This window comes from Fukomys damarensis, unplaced genomic scaffold (genome assembly GCF_012274545.1).
Source record: "Fukomys damarensis isolate Sample0158 unplaced genomic scaffold, DMR_v1.0_HiC HiC_scaffold_3, whole genome shotgun sequence".
Classification (NCBI taxonomy): domain Eukaryota; kingdom Metazoa; phylum Chordata; class Mammalia; order Rodentia; family Bathyergidae; genus Fukomys; species Fukomys damarensis.
The window spans coordinates 540,664-548,479 of NW_022900915.1; the positions used below are offsets into that span (position 1 = coordinate 540,664).

Genomic DNA, 7,816 nt, shown 5'->3' on the forward strand with positions numbered 1-7,816 from the left:
CTTTTTTTTTTTTTTTTTTTTTTTTTTTGGATGTTAACACTCAGCTAGGCAGATGGGATATGAGATGCTAGAAAAAATAATGCAAATAAATAGCTAATTTTTCAACAATATTTTTCATTAAACTATTGCCAATCCACTTGGGTATAAAGTGAGTTGAAGAGAATAATCACAAAAAGAACTCAAAAAAGGAGGATATTTATCATAATTTTTAAAACTTGTAGCTTCTATTTTCTATGTCACATTGAGCCTTTAGTCTTTTGCTTCATGATTCCTGCCATATGAGAGAGTTGACGGCTTCTTTCGGATGGGGATAACTTTGAAGGATCATGTCCAAGTTCTTGGTTTTCCCCTGGGTTTAAGATTGTTTGTGCTTCTTGAGGTTTTACCTCACACAGTCCTGAAAAGCAGAGAGGGTCATGATAAATGAGGGTAATGAAAATGACAAGAACTCAGAGATTTGGCATGAGTTATGTCATCATATGTGCAGAGTTATGTGTCCTTTTAATTTCTTAATTACAAAACAATATTCCTAACAAAATAATCCTCAAAACGTTCTATGGCTGTTGTCTGAGACCAAAATGTTTTGCTCTAGGATCTTTTTCTTACTTAAATTCTTTGATGTTGTTTTGTTCATTTTGTCGTTGATAGAGTTTTTAATAAAAGATTGTATTCCCTATTAAATATTCAAGTAGTTTTCCTTTAATAGAAACATGTTGTTACTGAAATGGTGAACAAGCAAAAATTGTCATGTGCATGGGCCTCAGTAATATGTCTTGAATGTATAAGGATACCAGCTCCCATTCCCCCTCCTTTTAACCCAGCCCAACACACAGGAAGTCCATGACTTGTCACCTCACTGCCAAAGCCCTGAGCTTGCACACAAATGTGCACTCTAATTCAAACCCATCCCTCATGAACCCTCCACCTGCTTCAGCTTCCAAGGGAACAGATTCAAATATACCTTTATGTTCGGGGAGCAGATGTTTTCCTGGAACAGGGCCCTTGGCAGAGAGTGTGGTACCAGGCAGGAATATGGTCAGTAACGGGGTTTGTGCCAAGTGCCATGCCATTCCCTCAGTCCTTTTTTGTGTCCACCACTGGCCCAAATCATAGTTGTGTGCTGATCCCTCCTTTGTGAAAAGTCTTCCCTTTTCTCTGATTGAAGTTAGCTACTTCCTCAGTTCTCTGCAACACTCTGCATTAGCAATGGGATGAAGAAAAGCGTGGATTCTGTAAAATGGGGCTCGTAAGAATTCTTTATAGGAATGCAATGACAGATACATGAGAGATAATATATCACAGTACCTGTGATGATTCCTGCACACAGCAGAGTTTGATCAATGCTAGGTTCCCCTCCCGTAAACATCACATTGCCAAAAAATTGCCACAAAGGAGAAATGAAACTATTACATGTATACCAAATTGGCCACTTATATTATAAATACAAGAAAACAATGGATCTGTCTTTCTTGACTATATAAACTACACATTCTCTCTTTATCTGAGTTAGGGGACAAAAAGCAAGCACTCATATAACACAACTATCAGTGTCACCTGCATTATATCATCTCAGTCTAGATATGTTACCATAGATAATCCTCCATAGTTAATATTCACCAACAGAGACAATGTCCATATCATCTCCCTCTCACAAATATTTCTCAATAAATGCCTGGTCCCAAGTTTTATTTGACTTTGCACTCTGGAGAGTCATTCACACAACTGTGTCATACGCTTGACAATAAGTTTCTTTTTGTTCTTGTTTTTTGAGGCAAAGTCTCACTGTATAGTTCAAGCTGGCCAGGAGCTTGTGATCCTCTTGCCTCAGCCTCCTGAGTGCGGGAATTACAGGGTGTGCCACCACACCTGGCTTACAACAAGCTTCTGAGTCATGCCATGGTTTTCTCTATTTTCTCCAAAGCTCCTGGCATGGTGATTTGTGCACACTGATGGAATAATTGTTCTGTCACTCCTCTAAAAGAGAACAGAGAATGTCTCTGTCCTTACAGATCAGGTACAGAGTCTTCCCTCCGATTGCTGCTGGGAGAAATAACGGAGAAGCCTGACTTGCTCTCAGTAAGAGAAAAAAAAATAATTAAAAGATTTTTACCATAATCACCCTGGTTTAATATGTTTTCTAACATGGCTGCAATTTAAATGTATTAAAATACAAAGCAGCTTAATAATAGGTGCCCCCCACCCCAAATGGAAAGGAATAGTAGACTCATTAAGAAGTTTTACTGTTGGAAGAAAAGAACTAACTCTTAACGCTGCTCTCATTCCCTGAAAGCTCATAAAAAGTCACATGGGCAGAGGTTTTCCCTCCGCTTCAGACCCTCCTGTCTAACAGTCCCCGTGAAAGTCACTTCTCGCCAGACCATCTTTCAGGGCATGATGCTGCTTGGCTTTTACGTTTAACAAGTTTACATCTTCCTCTTTTGCATCGAACAGGTTCTGAATTATGTGAACAAATATACTGCATGCAGTGCTGGCTGTAATTTGGAAATAGGACACCTCTTCAAAGACAATAAGGAGAGAAGCTGGTACTAAGAGGGAGACAGCAAACCTGTATATTAATGGTATCTTTTAAAATGCAAAAGGAGAGCATTTTGTACCCATTATCATTCAGATTTCTTTAGTCTCCCTCAAACCAAGATTTGTTTGCTAGAGGCATTACAATTTAGTGAGACAAATTAGACTAAACTTTTTTATCTCGGGTGGTTTGTACATGCACTGATTGAACTAGTATTTCTTCCAAAGATTGCCTGGGAAGATAAATGAACAGGAGGAGCAATTAGGGTAAGGAAAAACTAAAGATCGGCTGACATGATTTAAGTTTACCAGTAAGGCTGTTTGTCATTTTGTCTCTATAATCTCTATCAGAATTGACTACAACAGTAAACATAAATCATTATACTAATTTATTTCACTACATTGTAGCCTGGGAAAAGAAGACTTTATTTTTTTCTCAGAGACTTCGGGGATCTAAGCAGCCACTTTGAAATTATTTCCATCTATATATTGGAAGAACAAAACAGAGAATCAAAAATGAGTATCTTGTGTTCCTCAAAAACAATATTTTCTGGTGTCAAGGCAAATTCTTTTTATTACACTATGCTAAAATAACTATGGGCTCTGCATTAAAAGAATCTCAACATTGATTGTATTTTTTTAAAAGAAGCGAAACTTTATTCCTGAGGTAGAGATGTAATCAAACGTACTGCTGAAAGTGATTTTTCACACAGTAGCTAATAAGCCTTTAAGTTTCTTCTCTCAGGAAATGTCTGTGACTGACCACAAAGAGTCAGAGTCCCATAAACTGTCTGGGAGTTCTTGATGGAGCATCAACACCCTTGGAGATTAGGACCACAGCCATGCAGCACTGGTGACTCACCAGAATGGAGCCATCACCGCGGGGCCCTAAAGGGGGACCCACTGCCAGCCTGAGAATCCAGGAGCTGCGAGGGCTGAGCATAAAGCTCAGAGCTGCACACAGGCTTGGCGTGTGCGTGATCCTGTGGTCAATTCCTAGAGCCCCAAAGAGAAAGCAGCCACTGACTTCTTAGAGGTACACACACACACGCACGCACGCACACACACTTCCAGCCAAAATAAATATTAAGATAATCGAGGCCAGGTAGTTAGTTCAGTGGTTCTGCTGCCTGCTTCACAAGCACAAGGTCCCAAGTTTTACCCCCGGTACCAAAAAAAAAGAAAAAAAGATAATCATTCGAAGCAAGAGTGTCATATTTTTTCAGACTTTGGAAGAGTCTTGAAGCTCTACATAATATGGAGAAACTTCATCCTCGCAGGAGTTGCTTTGAGCAAGAGAAACAGACAATTAAGTTTTAAAATTTTAAACTTGTTGTTCTAAGATAAATTACAATCTAGAATATAGTATAAGAGGTAAAAATAAGGGACTATAATAGGGCAAGCTACAAATAATGCAGAATCTAATGTATCTTTGTGCTGGCCATTAGCGGGAGGGTGATGAGAGTCGGTGGAGGTCTCACGTGACTGTCACCAGCAAGGGAGAAGCTAGGAAGGCTTTCAAGGACAGGTGTGGTTTCAACAGATGGCAATGCTGCCTCAAGGCAAAAGTAATAGACGTTCATAGAACAAGGGACGGGAAGTCTATGACACTCTGGGAAATGATGGGAAGCACTTACTGTACCAAAACTCAAATAATTTGTCAAAAGTCTATTGAAGATCAACCATATCAAAGAAGAAAGAAACAACAAAATGAAATGGCAGCCTACAGAATGGGAGGAAATATTTACCAACTGTACATCTGGTAAGGGACCAATGTCCAAAATACTCAAGCATTTCCTACAACCTAATATCTAAAAATCCAAATAACCCAATTTCAAAATGAACAAAGGACTTGAATGGAATTTTTCCAAAGAAGATGTGTACATGGTCAACAAGATGCTGGACATCACTGATCTTCAGGGAGATGAGCATCAGAACTGCAATGAGATATCAGTTCACATCAGCATGGCCATTATCTAAAAAAACAGGAAAAAATAACACGAGTTGGCAAGAATGTATGAAACTGAAACTCTTGTATATTGGCAGTGAAAATGTAAACAAAAATGGTCATTATGGAAAGCAATATAGAGGTTCCTCACTAAATTCAGAATAGAACTGAATATGATCTAGAAATTCCACTTGTGAACATTTATCCAAAAGAATTGAAATCAGGATCTCAAAGAAATACAGGCATTCCCACTTCCATTGCACGTTCACAGCAGCTAAGATGAGGACACAACCTATTTGTCTGCCAGTAGAAAAACGGACAGAGGCAAATGTCGACATACTTGAAAAAGCATGTAATTTGTGTTCTATTTAATTTTTTTTCATTGAGTTTATTGGTACTTTTTAAGTATGCAGTACAGTTGCATTCATCATTGGGATCTTGTACCTTTACATGACAGGTCTTGGTTCTCATTTTTTCCCTATACCCCTGCCCTCCCTTCACCCCAACCACCCTCTCCTATTTAAAATGTCTTTGTTTCCATGTTTTCATTTTCTCATATTTCTTCTTTTCCCTTGTTTCCTTTCCCCTACCCTTCCTACTTCCCCTATACCTTTTGCCCTTTTCTTCCTATTTCACATTGTCACTTATAAAATTTTGATCTTATTTACACTTCTAGTTTTTCACACCACAGAAATTATTTGGTATTTACACATGTGTCTTATTTATTTCACTTAAGTGTATGGTCTCAATATGCATCCATTTTCCTATGAATGTCTCTAGTTTCTCATTCTTATGGCTGAATTGTACTCCATTTTATAGAAAAACCACATCTTCTTTGTGCAGTCTCCAACTGATGGGCAATTGGGCAGTTTCCAAGTTTTACCTATTACAAACTGTGTGGCTATAAACATGGGTGTGTGTATATCACTGTGGTATGATTCTTTTAATTCTTTTAGAAAGATACCGAGCATAGGGATGGCTGGGTCAAATGGAACCTCCAGTCCAAGCTCTTTGAGGTATCTCCATATTGATATCCATAGTGGTTGCACCAGTCTGCACTCCCACCAACAATGAAGGGTTCCTTCCTACAAACAGCCCCGCAAACATTTGTTATTGATGGATTTCTTGATAGCAACCATTCTTTCTGGGATGAGGTGGAATCTCGGTGTTGTTTGCATCTGCATGTCTTGAAAGACCAGTGATGTTGAAAATTTTTTCATATATTTATTTGCTGCTTTTACTTCTCTGTCTGAAAAGTGTCTGTTCATTTCAGATGCCCATGTTTGAATTGGGTCTTTATATTTAGGGGGCTAATTTTTTTTTTTAGTTCTTTATATATTCTAGATAATAGTCCTTTGTATGAGGAGCAGCTGGTAAAAAATTTTGCCCACACTGTAGGTTGTCTTTTAGTTCTGTTGATGGTTTCTTTTGCAGTGCAGAAGCTTTTTAATAAGATGACATCCCAGTTGTTGATTCTTTGTGCTAGTTTCCGTGCTACTGAGGATTTGTTCATAAAGTCTTTTCCTGTGCCAGTGTCTTTGAGAGTTCTGCCTAACTTATCTTCCAGCAAGTTTAGAGTTTATGTTTTAATATTTAGATCTTTAATCCACTTGGATTTTAGTTTAGTGCATGGTGAAAGATAGGGATCTAGTTTTAAACTCTATTTAATATTTTTATCATCTTGAATTTATATCTCCCCCAAGTATTCAACATTGTTCCCAATCTTTTGGACTTTAAAATCATTAAAAACTAATGTGACAAACTGTAAGTTACACAAATGATGGATTATTGTTCCGCCATAAGAAGAGAAATACTACCATATGAGACAAGGTGGGTGAATCTCAAGAACATCGTGCTGTGTGAAATAAGCAGGCACAGAAGTGCATTACTGCACAATCCCACATATGTGAGGCACCTAAGATGCTCAGATTCACAGAAGCAGAAGATAGTGTGGTTGCCAGAGTGTGAGGAAAAGAAGTGTGGTGTTGCAGTTCAATGGGTGTAAAGTTTCAGTTACACAAGATGAATAAATTCTAAAGATATGCAGTGCAACATTGTATTTATTATTAACAGCTGTACTATACACTTGGCCTTTGTGAAGAGGTGGACCTTATGTTATTTGTTTTTACCACCAGAAGAAAAATAGACTGCAATCTATAGAATAGATTTACAATCAGGTACTACATATCAAAACCTGAGAAATGCAACTAAGATGCCACTCAAAAATAAATTTATAGTCTTAAATGCATTGACTAAAGAATATAACTTTTACAAGGAATGGTTAGTGGTGAAACTCTCATCATTTTCAAATAAATTCACTGACTCTATAGAACACTTAATAAAATGAGTTGGTAAGATTTAGAACCTGCAGAGTTCATAAAAACATAGCTAATACATACCCACACACAGAGACATATATATATATATATACACACACACACACACACACACACACAGAGACACATGTGTGTGTGTGCCTGTGTGTGTGTGTGTGTGTGTGTGTGTGTGTGTGTGTGTGTGGATTATGAACAGTATAAAAAAATAGCTTTCCTAGCCAGGAATGTGGTCCATGCCTATAATTCTAGCATAGTAGGTTTGAGCCTGCCTGGGCAACTTAGCAACTTAGTGAGATCCTTTCTCAACATAAGGGGCTAGGGATGGAGCCCAGTAGGAAGGCTCTGGGTTTGATCTCTAGGACTACAAAAAAAAGCTTTCTTATACTTCAGTAATAATCATTAGAAAAACAATGGAAAAAATAATTACATTCGCCATATGAACTGTAAACACTTGATTGCAAACCTATAATTACGTCAAAAACACCTATTAAACTTTACTGAGAACTTGATGTCAGACCTGAAATGAAACCATAAGGCATGGTCCAGGGATATTATGGTAAGCGAAATAAGATGGGCACACAAAAACAAATATCACATACTCTCTTTTATGTGCACATCTCAAAAAGCTGAACTCATAGATATAAAATAAAAATAGAGAAAGAACTGAAAGTAATAAGGATGGGCAAGAAGCAGTTAAATTATCATTATTTGCAATGGCATGATACTCTACATAGAAGACCCAAACAACTCCACCAGAAGACTTCTAAGTTTGATAACCAAATTCAGTGGCATAGCTGGATACAAGTCAGCACACAAACATCAGTAGACTTCCTGTACCTGAATAACAGTGAGTTCACTGAGAGAGAAATTACAGAAACAAACCCTTTCACAAAGCATCCCCAAAAATGAAATACCTAGGAATCAGTCTAACAAATGAAGTAAGAGACCTCTATACTGAAAGCTACAGTACTTTGAAAAAGGACATTGAAGAGGATATCAG

The 7,816-nt window shown here is 37.8% G+C and overlaps 1 long non-coding RNA gene across 1 annotated transcript; it reads right to left on the bottom strand.

Moving 5' to 3' along the window:
• Window positions 1–279: 279 nt before the first annotated feature.
• Window positions 280–4,483, bottom strand: LOC117286912. The gene is made up of 3 exons (XR_004518049.1): window positions 4,417–4,483; window positions 962–1,195; window positions 280–397 (listed from the first exon to the last, which is right to left on the bottom strand). It is a non-coding gene; the product is annotated as an uncharacterized LOC117286912 (long non-coding RNA).
• Between the last annotated feature and the right edge of the window lie 3,333 nt (window positions 4,484–7,816).